The following is an 18,712-nucleotide window of genomic DNA, read 5'->3' as shown; positions in this document are numbered from 1 at the left end:
ATGCCCCCGCTATTCATCCTCACCACCTCCTCTCCTAGATCTCTCCTGCATCTTAGTTGTTCCTGATTCCTAGTCTTGCAGTCTCCAGGTGCACCTGGCCCAGAGACTCAACAGGGGTGGGCACCCTCTGTCTTCAGCAAGAATAGGTTCAGGACCCACCTGGAAGCAAGAGCCTGGTGAGGGACCTTGCTTGTGCCTGTGCTTCCTAAGGGAATAATTGGGAAGCTCGATAGGTAATTTATTCATGCACATATATATTTTTTAAATTTGTTGGTATTGAGGATTGAATCCAAGGCTATCACATGCCAGACAAGCAGTCTACCCCAGAGGTACATCCTCAGCGATTTTCGCTTTTTGAGAAATGATCTCAGTACTGTGTCCAGGTTGAACTCACACTTTCAATCTGGCCTCAGCCTCCTGAGTAGCTGGAATTGCAGGTGTGTGCGCCATACTGAGACCCTCATACACTATTATCCAGAGGTGTGTTTGTTGACATCATCGTTCATATTTTAATTTTAGTATTTAAGTATTGTATTTGCTTATTCTGAATTATTATTTATTGTTCTGAGTTTTCATTTTGCATAAACTTTTTAAAATTTTAGGGCTGGGGATGTGGCTCAAGCGGTAGCGTGCTCACCTGGCATGCATGAGGCGCTGGGTTCAATCCTCAGCACCACATACAAATAAAGATGTTGTGTTCACCGAAAACTAAAAAATAAATATTAAAAAATTCTCTCTCTCTTTCTCTCTCTCTCAAAAAAAATTAATTCAAGTTAGTTTTTTCTAATTAAAGAGTGAACTATTTATGTAAGATTTTTCATGAAAAGTAAAGACCCTCTTTGTCTCTTCTTGATTTTCTACCTTCTTTGGTACTACAACTTTCAATGTTTTAGCTGATTCTTTTGTTGTTGTTGTTGTTATTGTTGTTTTTACTAGAGATTGAACTCCGGGCTAACACATTCTGGGCAAGCGCATTACCATGAGCTGCATCCCCAGCCCTCAACTTTTGCCTCTGTAACCCTAAATACAAAGCCTTTTTAAGGCTGCTGGTTTTTTCCTTTGCAGGATCTGTTGCAGAAGTCAGTAGTAATTGCTCTCTCTTACTCCTTCCCTTCCTCCGTCTTCCAATGTTTTCATCTGTAAATTATGTTCAGCTCAGATATTCCACTTTTGTTTCCATGACAATCACTCTCATATATAAACTTCCATACTTTCCACTTCTGGTACATCATTTCACTCCTGGTATAACAATTCTTGGGAGTTAATAATCACCTTTGTTTTTCTTTTGATTATTTTTTGTGCTCCTCTTAATAATTTAACATTGGTAATGTTGCTATTTATATGACTCAAAAATGTTCTGACTTTGTTAATTTTTGTTTCTTATTTTTATTTTATCTTCTTGGAAATTAATATCCATCCTAGGCCCTTCTGACATACTTGCATCTGGACTAGGCTTCTGTATCTGGAGCAGAAACATGATACCAGCTACTTGGGAGGCTAGGGTAGGAGGATCACAATTTTGAAGCTAAGCTGGGTAAGTAGTGTAATTCTGTCTCAAAAACCAGGGAGAGGGCTGGGCTTGTGGCTCAGTGGTAGCGTGCTCGCCTAGCATGTGTGAGGCCCTGGGTTCGATCCTCAGCACCATATAAAAATAAAGGCAATAAAGTCAACCAACAACTAAAAAAATATTTAAAAAAAAAGAAAACAGTGAGAGGCAGTGGGCTGGGGATATAATCAGTGAGAGCATCCCTGGGCTCTATCCTGAGGAGCAAACATGCAAGCACACACACAACTAAATTAGTATCAGGATTCACTTTTTTATTGCAGCAACTCCAAGTTAACTATTGAAATGATTTTGGGGGGCAGTACTGGGTACTGGGGATTCAACTCAGGGATGCTTTACCACTGAGAAACATCTGTAGTCTTTTTGTTTTGAGACAGGGTCTCCTTAAGATGTTGAGGTTGACTTTGAACTTGCAATCCTTCTGCCTTAGCATCCCAAGTCACTGGGATTACAGGTGGGCACCACTCTACCCATGATTAAAATCATATTTAAATAGATAATAACATACTCTTAAACTATAAGCACATGGTGTATATCAGATCTTTAGTATTTTTCCATCTTGCAAAATGGAAACTATGTCCTTTCAACAAAACCTCCCCATCCTCTGCCCTGGCAACCAGCATTCTGTTTGCAGATTCTAAGAGTGTGACTGCTTTAGACACTTTATAAGTGGAATCTTGGAGTATTTGTGACCTCCTTGCTTCCATGAGGCCAGAAGTGCACAGTACAAACTGCAGTCTCTGAATGTGAAAACTTAAATATAATGAGCATAATTGGATTCTAAGGTCGACAAGTGGTGGCACTCAGTAGCCAAAGGCCTTAAGGTGAATGTGGCTTCTGTAATGGACACCAGCCATAGCAACAGTCAGAGTAGTGTGGCTGGTGCCCTGATGGCATTAGCTTTATATCACTTGTCCTGATATTCCTAGAAGTGAAAAAGTTACAAAGCCTACTTATTTCTTACTTCATGTATATAAACTAAACATTTCTAGGACAAATGAACACACATCTACCTTGGTTCATAAGAACACAGACACAATCCCTCCATCATCTGCCAGACTTGAGCCAGTTTACACACCCAGAACCCTGGAATGAAGGGAAGTCAGCTTCATTGAGGAAGGATTCCTTTCAATGCACTACTGAAAATTCCTACAGTTCATCTTACTCCCAGCCTTCATCAAGGGACCCTATGTGCTATTAGTAGGGAAACTGTGCATTGGGGAAAAGGAAATAATCAAATATTTTATTATTGGACATTGACTCTAAATTAACACTCGTTTCCAGAGACACCAAATATCACTATGGCTCCCTGGTCCAAACAGGAACTTATGGAGATCAGAAAATCAATGGAGTTTTAGCTCAGTTTCTTTTCAAAGTGGACCAAAATGTTAACCCATTCTGTGGTTATCCCACAGTTCCTAAATGCATAATGCAATAAACCATTTCAGCAACAGGCAAGGTCTCCAGGTTTACATATTGATGTTAGAATGGGGGCTGTTGTGGTGGGAAGGCACCACCTTCTAGCAGAAGCTGCTTGAAATGCCTCTACCTAAGCAAATAATACTGCACTCCTGGATAGACTGCAAAGATTAGTGCTACCAACAAGGATCTAAAAAATACAGGGGTGGTGATTGCTACCCCAACCCCATTCAACTCAACTGTCTGACTTCTGCTGCAGAAAGAGGAATTTGAAGAATCACAGTGGATTGTTGTAATCTTAACAAGGAGCACCCTCCAATCGCAACTACTATGTCAGATGTGGTTTTATTGCTTGAGCAAAATAACACATCCCCTGGAAACTGATATGCAGCTATTAACCTAGAAAACACCTTTTTTTTTGGGGGGGGGGATGCTAAATAACCAACCCAAGGACTATTTACCAATGAGCTACATGCCCAGCCCTTTTTATTTTTTATTTTGACACAAGGGATCGCTAAGTTGTTGAGGCTGGCCTCAAACCTCATGAATTTCTAGAATTACAGGTGCATACCACCACACCTGATTGGAAAATGGCTTTATCTCCATTGTCGTCCATAATGCCTACATTAGCAGTTTGTCTTTAGCTCTCAAGGACAGAAGATACATTCATTCTCTCTCTCTCTCTCTCTCTCTCTCTCTCTCTCTCTCTCTCTCTCTCCTCTATGATGAAAAAAAAATTGTATTTAGAATTATCCAGCTGGATGGAGTTTAAATGACCCACATTCTGTTGGCAACATCCAAAGCAACACAATTAGGAGCAGTTGAGCATGTACCTCAGACAGGATATTTGGGCTACCTCCAGAGCAGCAATGAAGGGTCCATTGGAAGATGGGTCATGGGTGGATCTTTCTTTCTTGGTGCTGCTAGGGATTAAACCCAGGCTTTCCACATACTAAGCCTGCATTCTACCTCTAAGCTACACCCTCAACCCTTGTATTTATTTGTTTTGAATCTCTGGATGCCTTTCAGTTCTGCTTTCCTGGTCTTCAAAGTCTTGACTTTGGCTTTGGGAAGAACAGGAGTTTTCTTCTTTGCTTTCAGAGATACTTTAGTGAAGAGGGCACATTTGCTATCTCATTCCAGAAGATATCCTAAGACCTGTGTCATAATTTGGTTCAGAAGAATCTTTTTCTTGACATCGAGTTTTGCTGTGTTACCCAGGCTCACCTTGAACTTGCAATCCTCCTGCCTTAGCTTCCTGAGTTGGTTGATTTATAGGCACAAACTCTCTAACCTATTAGGGTCTTAATGGCTTTCCCTTTCAGAAGAAGCCATGATTTTCTGTTGTATTGATAACATTATGCTGATTGGATCTAGGGACTGAGAAGTAGTAAGACACTTGCATGTTACAAGGGAAAAATATATTTGACAAAATTTAGGGTCTTCTATCTCATTAAAAGAGAAATCCAATGTTAGGAGTAATGGAAAGATATTCCTTCTAAAGTGAGGGAGGAGTCATTGCATCTGGCCCCTCCTATAAATATCAAGGAGGCACAATGCCTAGTAGGTCTCTGAATTTTGGAGGCAGAACATTATTCATGTGGCGGTGCTACTCTAGGCCATTTACGGAGTGATCTGAAAAGCTCCTACTTTTGAGTTGGGCTCAGAACAATAGAAAGCTCTACAATAGCTGCAGGCTGCTGTGCCAGTGGCAGGTAGGAATGCTGTCTAGAACCTCTATCAGCCCCACTATGTGAATTGATGTGCAGGTCCCTAAGATGTTGAGGCAAAACCCTGCTATATCCCCAGGTAACTTCTTTCCATTTGAGAAATTGAAGTTGGCTTTCCACTAGCAGCCTCTGCCACTGAAACTGAACAGTTAACCTTGGCAACCAAGTTACCATATGATCTGAGCTGTCCATCATGTGCTACATTTATCTGACTCAACAAGTTGTAAACTTGTGTGTACATAGGAGCATTCCAGTGTTACAAGCTCACGGTGTATATGAGTTCAGGCCTGAGCAGGCTCTGAAGGCAGAAGTCAAATACATGAAGAAGTACCCCAGACATCCATGCCTATCACTGCTGCTCTACTACCTCCTCTCCCAATCTGTACCTTTGGTCTCATATCCCTATGCCCAAGTGACAGAGAAAGAGAAATCATGGTCCTGATTGACAGATGGTTCTACATGATATGCAGACAGCATGCACAAGTGTACAGCTGCCATACTGCATTCTGTTCCTGGGACATCCCTGAATGACCCTGATGGATGGCACCCTCCCAGTGGGCAGAATTGGAAGCAGGAGAGCTGGCTGTTAACTTGTCTTCTAGAGAAAAAGGCCAAATGTGTAATTATATATCAATTTATGTGACCAATGGATTTGCTAATGGATGTCAAGATCTTGGAAGGAATATTATAGTAATTTAGTAACAAGGAACTTTGAAGAAACGGGTGAATTCAGTAGAGGAAGATTTTAACAGTGAAGTGGACGGGGTACATAATTTTATAGATTCCAGACATCCTCTTTCCCCAGCCACTCTTCCTATTGCCCAATGGGCTGCTGATATATGCGGTCATGGTACCATGGCTGGAGGTTTTGCACGAGCACAGCAACAAGGACTTACTTTTGCTTGCCAAGGCCAAGTTGGTTGTAGTCAGTCTGCCAGCAGCAGGAACAACTCTGAATCCCCATATGGAATACCATTTCCCTTGGTGAATAGAAGCTATCTGTGGCAAGTCAATTACACTGGACAGCTACCATCCCTGAAGCAGCAGTGTTTTCTTCTTGTTGGAATAGACAATTACCCTCTATGGATTTACCTTCCCTACAGGCGATGCTTTTGCCAAAATTTTGTCTGTGGGTTATAGAATACCTTTGGCATCATCGTGATGTTCCACATGGCATTGCTTCTGATCAAGGAAGTTACTTCATATCCAAAGAAGTAAAGCAATGGGTTGGTGCTCATGAATGTCTTACCATGCTCCCCACCATCCTGAAGCAGGTGTCTTGGTAGAATGGTGGAAGGGCTTTTTGAAGTCAGTTACAGTGCTAACAAGCCTGCACTACCTTGCAAGGCAAGGTCAAGGTTCTCCATAAGCCTGAATATGTTCTGAATCATTGTTCAATATATAGTGCTATTTCTCTCAGGCCAGGAATCAAATTGGAAATGAAGTGGCCACATGCTCTCTTGCCTCTAAGGACTTACTGGCAAAATTTATGCTTCCTGTACCAGTACCTTTGTGTTTTGCTGGCTTGAGGTTTAACATCCACAGGCAGGAATACTGCCACCACAAGACACATTGAACTGAAAGTTAGGCCAAACCAACAGCCAATCAACAGAGTTACTGTGCTGGCTGAAATGATGGATGCTGACTATTGAAGGCAAATTGAACCACTATCCCACAATGGAATGAGGGAAATGGGTCTGGAGAGCAGTAATCTCTGTGGCCCTCCTCAAAATGAAATTAGCTTTCAGCATTTTGCATTTGTACTTGTATATATATATGACAGTTTTGACTTGCATTTTTCTGAATGCAATCTTTATCATTTTAAAATTTCATTTTAAAAATGTACAGTTAAACAATGAGTGGTATTCCTTATTACAACATATTCATATATGTGCACAATTTAATTTGGTCAATTTCATTTCTTAGTAACTCATCATTCTCTTACCTCCACTCTCCCACTAGTCACTTTCCTCTACTGGTCTCCATTCTAATTCCATTACTTTCCCATCCCTTCTGAGTGTGGCATTTTGACTTAACAAACTTCTCAAGTTCCATTCATTCCCCTGCAAATGGCATAATTCATTCTTCTTTGTGGCTGATAAAACACCATTTTGTGTATATACCACTTTTTCTTCATCCATTCATCTGTTGGCAGGCATCTAGCGTGGCTCCATAATTTGTCTATTGTGAATTGTGCTGTAATGAACAGTGATATGCATGTGTTACTATAGTATACTCCCTTTAATTCTTTTGGATAAATCATAAAGAGTAGCATAACTGAGTATTATGTTGGTTCCATTTCTGGACTTTTGAATCAGCCTCCATACTGATTTCCGTAGTGGTTGTACTAATTTTCAGTCCCACTGACACTGAATAAATCTTTTTTCCACAACCTCATCAGTATTATTATTATTTGTATTCTTGATGACTATCATTCTTACTAGATTAAGACAAGATTTCAGTGTAGAATTGATTTTTATTTCCCTGAATGCAAATCCCTGTAGCAAAAATGTTGAACATTTTTAAAAGCCATTTGTATTTCTTCCTTTGAGAAATATTTATTTGGTTCACTTAGCTTTTGGGGGGGTGGTACCAGGGATTGAACCCAGAGACACTTAAGCACTGAGCCTCATCCCCAACCGTTTTAAAATATTTTATTTACAGACAGGGTCTCACTGTGTTGCTTAGGAGCTTGATAAGTTGCTGAGGCTATGTTTGAACTCACAATCCTGCCTCAGCATCAGAGCCATGGGATTACTGTCTTGTACCACCAAGCCTGGCTCATTTAATGATTTATTGATTTTTTTTAGTTTTTGTGTTTTTTGATTTCTTTATATATTCTGAGTATTATCTTGTTGGAAGAGTATCTGGCAAAGATTTTCTCTCATTCTGTAGGCTCTCTTTTCATGGTCTGAATAATTTCCTTTGCTGTTCAGAACCTTCTTACTTTGATGTCATATATTTTATTAATTCTTGGTATTATGTCCTGAGCTCTAGGAATCCTAAAGACAAAGTCATTCTCTTTGCTTATGTGGAAGAGTTTTACCCTGCTTTCTTCTAGCAATTTCAAAGTTTTTCTTGTAATTCCTGGGTATTATTTCCATTTCACATTGACTTTCCAACTGGGTGAGATATTGAAATGTAGTTTCATTCTTCTACCTTGGATATTCGTTTTTCCCAACACCAATTTTTTAAAAGGCTGTTATTTCTTTCATGTATGTTTTTGATGCCTTTGTCAAAGATCAGATGACAGACAACATCTGTCTGGATTTGTCTCTCTGTATTCTATTCTGTTGCATTGATCTATGCATCTATTCTTATTTCAGTACCATGCAGTTTTTGTTACTATAGCTTTGGAGTATAATTTGAAGACAGGTATTGTGATGCTTCCAGAATTTTTTTCTTAGAATATTTTTGGGACTGTTTTTGTGGGAGTTTTTTGTTTGTTTGTTTGTTTGCCATGGATAATGTAATTGAATTTTGATGGGAACTGCATTGAATCAGTAGATTGCTTTTTGTAATATGGCCATTTTAGCAATACTAATTCTGTGTGTCCATGAACATGGGAAAGCTTTTCATCTTTTACTGGCTTCTCAATATTTTTCCTCAGTGTTGTTAATTTTCAATGTAGAGATTCCTTATTTGGGATTTTTTAATGTTGATACTCATAGTTATAAACTTTCCTCTGACAGCTGCCTTCTTAGTCTCCTAGAGATTGTGATATATTTCTTTTCCGTTGATGTAAAGATTTTTAAAAGTTCTCCCCTGATATTTTCTATCACTTGTTAAAATGTCCAAAGTGTATTGCTCAATCTCAGTGTGTTTATATAGTTTCTATAGTTTTTATTGCTGTGGATTTGTATTGATTACATTATGATCTGATAAGATGAAAATAATTATTATTTTATTTGCTAAGACTTGTTATTTGATGCAATATATGATCCATTTTGGAGAAGCTTCCATGAGCAGCTAAAAGTAACGTGAATTTGGTTGTTGTTGGCTGAAATATTCTAAAGATATCTGTGGGGTACATATGAATAAATTTTTAGGCCTGAAGAATCTTTTATGAGTTTATACCTGAATGCCCTATCTATGTGAAAATTGTGTTGAAAACACCTAGTATTATTATAATGCGGCGGTCTATCTGAGTGTTTAGGTCAAGCAGTATCTATTATATGTAATTAGGTGCACTGACACTTAGAGTATAAATATTTACTCTGTTTTCTCTTGGTTTTGGATTGTTCTCTTTACCAGTATAGATTTTCTCTTCTGAGTAATTTTGGCTTGAAGTCTACTCAGTCGGATATGAGTAGCTAGTCCTACTTACTTTAGGGTTCTGTTTACATGGAATATAATTTTCCATTCTTTCACTTCAGCCTTTGAATACTTTTGCCTGTGTCAAGGGTCATACAAACACCATACAATGAGGTCTTATTTTTTTAACACTTTGTGACAGCATCCATATTTCAATTGATGATGTGACCACTTAAATTCCTATAAAGAGAAGATAGATATGTATGAATTCTTGCCATTTTGATTGATTTCTAATGTTTAATTTGATTCTATTTTTTATTTGCTTAGCAACACTTGTGGGAAGTCACTTTGAATGATTCGTGTTCTCTGTCCCAGAGCGGAGAGGCTTTGACCATCACTACATCTCATAGTGACCCGGACATTGCCCCAGTCCTAGAAGTTTGAGGACGCATCTTCAGATGTAGATGTGTCGCCCCATGGACTGAGCTAGGCTCACCTGTTCTTTTGTGATATTATCCCTTTGCCCTATTAGGGATAGAATGTTCTATGGAAACACTTTGTGTGTCCCCTTCTCTTGCTCTGCCTTTGGTGTGGGCTTCCTAGATGTCAGTCAACCTGATGACAGCAGACATAAGGAAGCTAGACTCAACCCCCTGAAACCTGACCCCTTGCCTCATTTGAATGGCTTCTCCTTAGCTTGGCTCCAATGTACTCTTTCTTGCTTTATTCAAAATACCTGCATTTCTGGGTCTCTTGCTGTCTAATATTGAACTTTAGTGAATTCCCTCAAGCACCCACCTCAGTGAAACACAGCACTCCTGCTGCTTCTATTCTGAGCTGTGGAGCAACTGGAAAGTACAGCCTTCCTCTATTCTGCCATCTTTGATTCCTTGTTCTGTATAAGACTTAAATATTTAAGTCATAAAAACATGGATCCCATTCTTTGCTCCAAGAAGTAAGAAATGGGTCTGGGCACAGTTTCAGAGAGCAGCATAGAGATATTCTTCACCACCTGCATCTTCCACCTAGCTGTACCCATTGGAGAGAGAACAACATGATCTTTCAACATTATGTCTTGTCATTGACAATATGCATCCCTTTTCTCCTCAAGAGAAAAACACATTTAAATGTGGATTTAAGACCCCTCCCACTCTGACACCGATCACTGCCCTCAGTGGTCCCTCTCTGGCTGAGCACCAGGATGGCTGGTGGGCTTGTTACAAAACACTCAATCCTGTCCACCGACCAAATATCCCAGATCAGTAGGCTGGACTAAGGAGAAGGATGGAGATGCCCTCTATCCCACTGCCAATGTGCCAACCTCACCTGCGTTTCCAGGATAGATCTCAGTTCAATGTCTACACTGAGTGCCTACCATGTCCCTTCTCTCATATGCCCTTTCCAGAGTCCTCTGCTGCTCCACTGAGGGCAACTCCATCCTTCTCTTTTTGAGTCTGATATAAGGGGTGCACCACTGATTCTTCCTTCTTATACCCAGCTTCCGTCCATTAGGAAGTGATGGGAAGGCAATCCACAGAAAGGATCTAGGATCCAATCACCCCCACCATTTCCACTACTGGCACACCAAGGATGAGACTGGCCTCTCTAGTCAGGAACAGAACACTAGTTCCCTGCAGTTTCTACTGCCTTTCTTGATTCTCTTTGGCATTGTCTTCTCATCATAGAATCCATAGTGCCTTCTACAACACAAGTCTTTTTATAAGGGAAGTTCTATTATGATCCTCCTGTGCTCAAGCTGCCTTTTAACTCTCTGACTCACATAGAAAAAAGATTCCAACTTTCAGGCCTACAGGATCTGAACACATCATTGGCCTCTACTCAGTGACCCTACTCAGGGCACACCAGAGTACTTACTCTCCAATGACCACAAGGACATGCTCCTGCCCCAGTGCATTTGCATGCTGTTTCTCTATGACTGCAAAGAACTTGATCCTGGCATCATCAAGATGATTTCTTATGTTCTTCATCTAAGTCATGTCCACCTGCTGAGGGGTGGATATCAGTTTTCTTAGTCTCTCCAGAGGTTAAAAAGTCATGGAAATTACCACAAGCCAAATGGCTTTATGAAGTTCCACTTATGACCTCACAGTTATGTAGGTTCCAATCCCCCAAGAGGCTCACAGGGTCAAGGTGTCACAGGTCTTTGTTTCTCACTGGAGGCTCTGGTGAGGAATCTGCTTCCAGGTTCAATATGGTTATTCAGTCCCTATCTCCTGGCTGACTGTCATAAAGGAGCCACTTTCAGCTCCTAGAGCCCTCTCTCCTGTCCTCATATGTGCCCCATATAGCACATCTCATCTTTCTTCCACTGGAACTTCTTATGTCCCCTCTGCTGCATCCCCTCTGCCTGCCTCTCCTGTAGCATCTCTCTGAATCCAGCCAGAGGATGATCTCTGCTTGGAAGTTTTACTGTGATTTGATAGGGCCACCCAGGACAATCTCCCCATTTTCAGATCTTCACCTTGGTTGCATCAATAATGTCCCTTTTTAAAACATTTATTTATTTATTCATTTATTCTAATTAGTTATACATGACAGCAGAATGCATTTTGATTCATAGTACACAAATGGAGAACAATTGTTTTCATTTCTCTGGTTGTACGCAAAGTAGAGTCACCCGTTTGTGTCATAATACGTGTATCTAGAGTAATGATATCCATCTGATTCCACCATCTTTCTTACCCTTATTCCTCCTCCCTTCTCTTTCCCCTATCCAAAATTCTCCATTCCTCCCATGCTCCCCACCCCATTATGGATCAGCATCCACTTATCAGAGAAAACATTCAGCCTTTGTTTTTTCTTTATCCATTCATCTACTAAAGAGCATCTAGGTTGGTTCCACAGCTTAGCTATTGTGGATTGTGCTGATGTAGCTGCATCACTGTAGTATTCTGTTTTTAAGTCCTTTGAGTATAGACCAAAAAGTGGAATAGCTGGGTCAAATGGTGGTTCCATTCCAAGGAATCTCCATACTACTTCCCAGACTAGTTGCACCAATTTACAGTCCCACCAGCAATGAAAAAAGTGGGCCTTTTCCCCCACATCCTTGCCAACACTTATTTTTTTTTCTTGTATTCTTGATAACTGCAATTCTGACTAGAGTGAGATGAAATCTTAGAGTAGTTTTGATTTGCATTTCTCTAATTGCTAGAGATATTGAATATTTTTTTCATATATTTGTTGATCAATTGTATATCTTCTGAGAAGTGTCTGTTTAATTCCTTGGCCCATTTATTGATTGGGTTATCTTTTTTGGGGGGTGTTAAGTTTTTTGAGTTCTTTATATATCCTAGAGATTAGTGCTCTATCTGATGTGCATGTGGTAAAAATTTGCTCCCATTCTGTAGGTTCTCTCTTCACCTCATTGTTTGTTCTTTTTTTCATTTTTTATTTTAATTTGTTATATATAACAGCATAATGCATTACAATTCATATTACATAATTAGAGCACAATTTTTCATATCTCTGGTTGTATAGAACATAGAGTCACACCATTCTTGTCTTCATACATGTACTTACAGTAATGGTGTCCATCTCATTCCACCTTCTTTCTTATCTGCAAGCCCCCCTCCCTTCCCCTCCTTCCCCTTTTCCCATTTGCCCTATCTAGAGTTCATCTAATCCTCCCATGCCCCACTGCATTATGAATCATCAGCCTTAAATCCATCCCATTTATTGATTCTTGATATTAATTTTTACGCTATAGGAGACTTATTAAGGAAGTTGGGGCCTAATCTGACATGATAGAAATTTGGACCTACTTTTTTTTCTAATAATTCCTAGGTCCTTGATCCACTTTGAGTTGAGTTTTGTGCATGGTGAGAGATAGGGGTTTAATTTCATTTTGTTGCATATGGATTTCGAGTTTTCCTAGCACCATGTGTTGAAGAAGGTATCTTTTCTCCAATGTACGCTTTTGGCACCTTTGTCTAATATAAGATAACTGTAATTATGTGGGTTAGTCTCTGTGTCCTCTATTCTGTACCATTGATCTACAAGACTATTTTGGTGCCAAATACCATATAATTTTTTTACTATTTCTCTGTAGTATAGTTTAAGGTCTGGTATTGTGATGTCACCTGCTTCATTCTTGCTAAGGATTGCTTTGGCTATTCTGGGTCTCTTATTTTTCCAGATGAATTTCATGATTGCTTTTTCTATTTCTATAAGGAATGTCATTGGTATTTTTATTAGAATTGCATTAAATCTGTATAACACTTTTGGTAGTATGATCATTTTGACAATATTAATTCTGCCTATCCAAGAATAAGGGAGAGCTTTCCATCTTTTAAGGTCTTCTTTAATTTCTTTCTTTTGAGAGGGAAAGCTTTCCATTTTTTTTCCATTTAGAATGATGTTTGCCTTTGGGTTAGCATAGATAGCTTTTATAATGTTAATATATGTTCCTGTTATCCCTAGTTTTTCTAGTGTTTTGAACATGAAGGGTTATTGCATTTTGTCAAATGCTTTTTCTGCATCTACTGAAATGGTCATATGATTCTTATTTTAAGTCTCTTAATGTGATTAATTACATTTATTGATTTCCATATGCTGAACTAACCTTGCATCCTTGGGATGAACCCCAATTGATTGTGGTGCACTATCTTTTTAATATGTTTTTGTATTCAATTTTCAGAATTTTATTGACAATTTCTACATCTATGTTTATTAGAGATATTGGTCTGAAGTGTTCTTTCTTTGATGTGTCTTTGTTTGGTTTTAGAATCTGGTGATACTAGTCTCATAGAATAAGTTTGGAAGTGTTCCTCTTTTACTGTTTCATGGAATAATTGGGAGAGTCGGGTATTAGTTCTTCTTTAAAGGTCTAGTAGAACTCAGCTATGAATACTCTGGTCCTGAGTTTTTCTTGATTGGTAGGCTTTGATGGCATCTTCTAATTTATTGCTTGAAATTCATCTGTTTAACTTGTGTATATCATCCTGATTCCGTTTGGGTTGATAATATGACTCTAGAAATGTGTCAATGTCTTCAATATTTTCTATTTTGGGAGTATAAATTTTCAAAATATTTTCTAATTATCCTCTATATTTCAGTAGTGTACGTTGTGATATTTCCTTTTTTATTATGGATTTTAATAATTTGAGTTTTCTCTTTCCTTCTCTTCGTTAGTGTGGCTAAGTGTTTATCAGTTTTATTTATTTTTTCAAAAAAACCAATGTTTTGTTTGTCAATTTTTTCAATTGTTTCTTTTGTTTCAATTCCATTGATTTCAGCTCCAAATTTAATTATTTTGTAATGTCCCTTTCGCCATACGATACAACTTCTTCACTCTTCCAAAGATTAGGGTGTGGGCATCTCTGGGAACTATTCATCAGTCCCCACATCTTCTTGTGTTGAAATCAGTGAGGAGCAAGGAGATAGCACTTCTGAGAGGGTGAGGGACAAGGAGAAGCCAAGTGTGCAGAGATGGGGAAATTGCCTGGGGTGCCTGGGAGTGCCCAGGATGAATGGAGTTAGGGGCTCCCATTTAAGACAGGGTAACATATTGGGAAGGGGGAGCAGAATGGTCTGAGAACTCAGTGTGGAGCAAGGACCCCACCCCAGCTGCTGGCCCAAGAATATATTGTCCCCATGTAAATCCCCAGGGGAGAGGACTTCACTGGGCCTTTGTCCTCTGGCAGGCAAAGATATCTTGAGGGGATTTTGTAGGTTTGTTTTTCATAAGTTGAGGATTCCAGGAGGTGTCATGGGAAGATTCCAGGATTTGGGAAGAGGGCACAAGAGGAGACAGAACAGGGGTGTGCAGAGCCTCACGAGGATAACAGTGCAGGATGTTGAAGGGGACCTAGCATGGCTAACCAAACAGGGAAGGGACACAGGTGGTTAGTCCTGGGGGATTCAGGACAGGCAGTGAGGTGGGCTGGGAGAGGAGCAGGTGTAAGAGCAGTTGGGTCTGTTTCTTTTCTCTATGGATGAAGATTAGTTTTGGGTTGTTGGGTCTTAGTGCCATTGTGTAACCTTTCTTGACCTCTGATCATTAGGTGGAGTGTCTGAGGGTGGAGGTTGGCTAGGCTGTGCATGATTTATTCCTCAACTGAGGAGAGTTGGGTGCTTACCCCTAGGGTCAGACCTTCTGACACCTGCTGCTGGAGGTGCCATTTCTGGGTACCATATGACACCCTGACACAGAGCCCTGTCCTGCTATAGGGGACAGAGGCCCAGGAAAGAACAGAGGCTGTGACCTTGTCCTGATAGTCCCAGTGTATATATCCACACTATAGGATATTTGGTGGACAGTGAGTTGCTATTCCCATGTAAGAGAACATTTTGTTTAAAAAACCTTAGTGACTAGAGTGTTTCCAAATTTTATTTTTTAAAAACTGAGATCTGGGCATGGTGGAACACATCTGGGCTTGGGAGACTGAGGCAGGAGGATCGTGAGTTCAAAGCCAGCCTCAGCAAAAGGCAAGGTGCTAAGAACTCAGTGAGACCTTTTCTCTAAATAAAATACAAAATAGGTCTGGGAATGTGGCTCAGTGGTTGAGTGCCCCTGAGTTCAATCACCAGTATCCCCCTCCCCTGCCCCACAGGAAAAAAAAAAGCTGGGTAAAAAGGAGAGGAGGTGGAGGAGATGTTTCTACATTTATTTTGTCCTGGGTGTGGTTCTCAAGGGACCAGGGCTGCAAGTTTAGATCGGATCCTTGGAAAGGGCCAAGGACTCCCAATTATACTTCCAAATGCAAGATATGTGTGAAGTAATTAGGCAAATTTTATACTATTTGACATTGGATAATATTAGAAGATTATATTAATTGTTTTAGTGTCATGACCATATTATTCAAAGAAAAATGTTATTTTATAATTAGCACTGATTTACTTAGGAATAAATGTCACAATGAAAGCTTTTTCTAGTGTTTCAGCAAGAATTATACAACTATAATTTCTTACATCCTAAAAGAAATGTAAGAAAATATTGAAATAATTAGGTCTATAGTCACCATTGTATTATTTTTTCAAAGTATGGAATCTTTGATCTTTTTCATATAATTTGGAGATAGTTTAATTTAATAGTTCCTAACAACATGGGAAATGTTCACAATATAATGCTGGACTAAAATTAGGTTTCAAGTCTACATGTGTGTATGCCAGATTGGTGGTGCATGCCTATAAACCCAGCTACTCTACAGGCAGAGACAGGAGGATGGCAAGTTCTTTGTGGGATCATGTGGATACCACTGATCTTTGAGTGGAGGAAACATTAGCAGAATTGTTAGAACATAATCACAACATTAAATTTTTATTATGTCACAGATGTCCCCATAAGATGCAGTGAAGATATCTAATGCCATATGACCTCACAGTTATGCAGGTTCCAACTCTAATATGGGTCTCTCTGGGTTGAGGTCAAGGTGTCAGCTGGTCTGTGTTTCTTACTGTAGGCTCTGGGGAGAAATGTGTTTCCAAGCTCATTCAGGTTGTTGTCAGAATTCAATTCCTTGCAGATGTGGGGATGAGGTCCCTAGTTCCTTGCTGATGGTCATACATGAACAATGTTTAGCTCCTACCTCATAGAGCCCTCCTTTGGATTCTTTCCACATGGCCCCTACAGCCCATCGAATCCTTCCTCCAGTGGAAACTTTGCTGTCCCCTCTGCCACATTTCCTCAGTCTGCCTGTTCTGTAACATCTCTCTTACTTGAGTCAGAGTAAGAGATTCTCTGATTCCCCTGCTCCTCATAGTGCTGGGGATAAAACTTGGCGTCATATATTCTAGGTCAGCACTCTACCACTGGGCAACACTCCCATCCCCTGGGCCTCCTCTTCTAAGAATTTCTGAATCTCACTGGGCCATGCAGACTATGCAAGGTAATTTCCCTATTTTCAGGTCCTTAACCTTAACTACATCAGTAATGTCCCTTCTGTCATGTGATGCTACCTATTCACAGTTCCAAGAATTAGGGCCTGAACATGTTTGGGGACCTTTCTTCAGTCACCACATTTTGCCGCAGTCTGGCTGGGCACAAAATAACCAAGCTGCCACACAGCCTTGTAGGTTCAAACAGCAACCTTTATTCCCGAACTCTCACCCACCCTCTACACACACTTCCCAGGAACACACTCCCTCCACCAGGCAAAACCCGGGAGAACTCAAGGGGAACTCCTAAATTGCAGGTGCCTGAGGCATCAGGATCTGCCCTAATCCCAGCAGGATCTGCCCTAATCCTGGAGCCAATCACCTTTCAACCATTCCCTCTGGCAAAAATGCCAGGCATCATTCTGACTAAACTTTGGCTCTCAACAACATTTTATTGTGTTAAAATCACTGAAGATCAAGGACACAGCATTGCTGGAGAAAATGATGGGGAGCCAAGAGTAAAGAGTCCAAAATAGGGTGATAGCCTGGGGTCTCCTGGGAATAGTAGTCTCCTGGGGGCTCTAGTCTGATGACAGGTAAGGAATGTCAGTGAGGGGACTGTAGAAAAGTCTGAGAACTTCCAATAGGTGCAAGGACCCAACCACAGCTTCTGGTCCTAGGGAAACACTCCCACAGTACAGGACTTCAGAGGGGCCACGTTCTGTTAAAGCCACGAGGTGAGGAATATCCTGAGAGGACTTTCGAGGTTTTGTTAGTCCTGAGCTGAGAATTCCAGAAGATGCAGTGGAAAGTTTCCAGGAGGTGAGGAGGAGGTGTAAGAGGAGACAAAAGAGGGGTGTGCAGAGCCTAGAGAGGATGAGAGTAGAGGACATTGAGGGGACCTGGTGTGACTGATGGAACAGTTCAGTGGAGTCATTGCTGTGCCTCTTGGTGGAAGCATTTCACTTTGGGGGCTAAAACTCTAGGCCAGCAGGGCATGAGGTCACCAAACAGGAAGCACACACTTTGTTAGTGGGACACTGGGGGCCACTGTGAGAGCTGCCACTCCCATTCCCATCCCTTGATTCCTGGATCCAGGAATCCTGGCTGGGGGTGCGGCGGGGGGGGGGGGGGGGGGGGAGGGGCGGGGACAGCACCCACATGCTGGATGTTAGTTCAGAGCATGAGCAGCCCTGCAAGGTGGAACCATGTAGCTTGCACTGTCACTGGGTCATCAAAAGGTCATGCACCCTTCATCAAGCCAGCCACCTCTGGAGTGAAGAGAACAACCTAGGAGCAGAGATTCCTGAACACAGGCGGTGGTCACTTCACTTCTTTGGCCATGAAGGGAGTCCCCAGAGCAGAAGCAGAGCTGTGTGGACACCATGACAAGGCATCCGTGAGTATATGGGTGAAGTCTATCTCTCCTGGACTCAGGCTAAAGGATATGAATGCACCTCAGTCATGATCTCCATTATTATCAGATATAGCCACAACAACCTAGTCGCTCCCCTGTCCAGCCCCTGCCCTGTAATATCTGCAGTGAAGCTTCTCTTGGCCTGGGAAGAACTTCTTCCAGGTGTCCTGACAGCTAATTACTGCAGGTCCTCAAGTTTTTCCTCAATTCTCAACTCCTTCATGATGCCCACACTACCAACCCCAGCACACAGCCCTCTTCCCTGCCTCCCACCATGTGCTTGATCACATTCCCTATAATACTTGCCACCTCCTGCCATGAACTCTGATGTCCTCCAACTCTGCCCACTAGGACACCTGCTCCTCAGAGAGGACAATTGTCTGATTTCATTTTGCTCCTGTTTCTCAGGTGCAGAAACAGTGTAACCTATCTGACATGCAGCAAGTGTCAAGTTGGATGAATGTTCACTTAGGAGTACCTCCCTCTTCTAGA

The 18,712-nt window shown here is 40.9% G+C and overlaps 1 long non-coding RNA gene across 1 annotated transcript; it reads left to right on the top strand.

The window, feature by feature from the left end:
* The first annotated feature begins 6 nt into the window (after positions 1-6).
* LOC131423558 (uncharacterized) lies at positions 7-7,110 on the top strand. The gene is made up of 2 exons (XR_009225272.1): positions 7-233; positions 1,423-7,110. It is a non-coding gene; the product is annotated as an uncharacterized LOC131423558 (long non-coding RNA).
* Positions 7,111-18,712: the final 11,602 nt, after the last annotated feature.

The sequence above is a fragment of the Marmota monax genome, unplaced genomic scaffold (genome assembly GCF_021218885.2).
Source record: "Marmota monax isolate L192 unplaced genomic scaffold, Marmota_monax_Labrador192_F-V1.1 WCK01_AAM20220418_F8-fsc01883, whole genome shotgun sequence".
NCBI lineage: Eukaryota > Metazoa > Chordata > Mammalia > Rodentia > Sciuridae > Marmota > Marmota monax.
The sequence above is the reverse complement of the archived record's forward strand: the minus strand, read 5'-3'. Positions and strand labels throughout refer to the sequence as shown.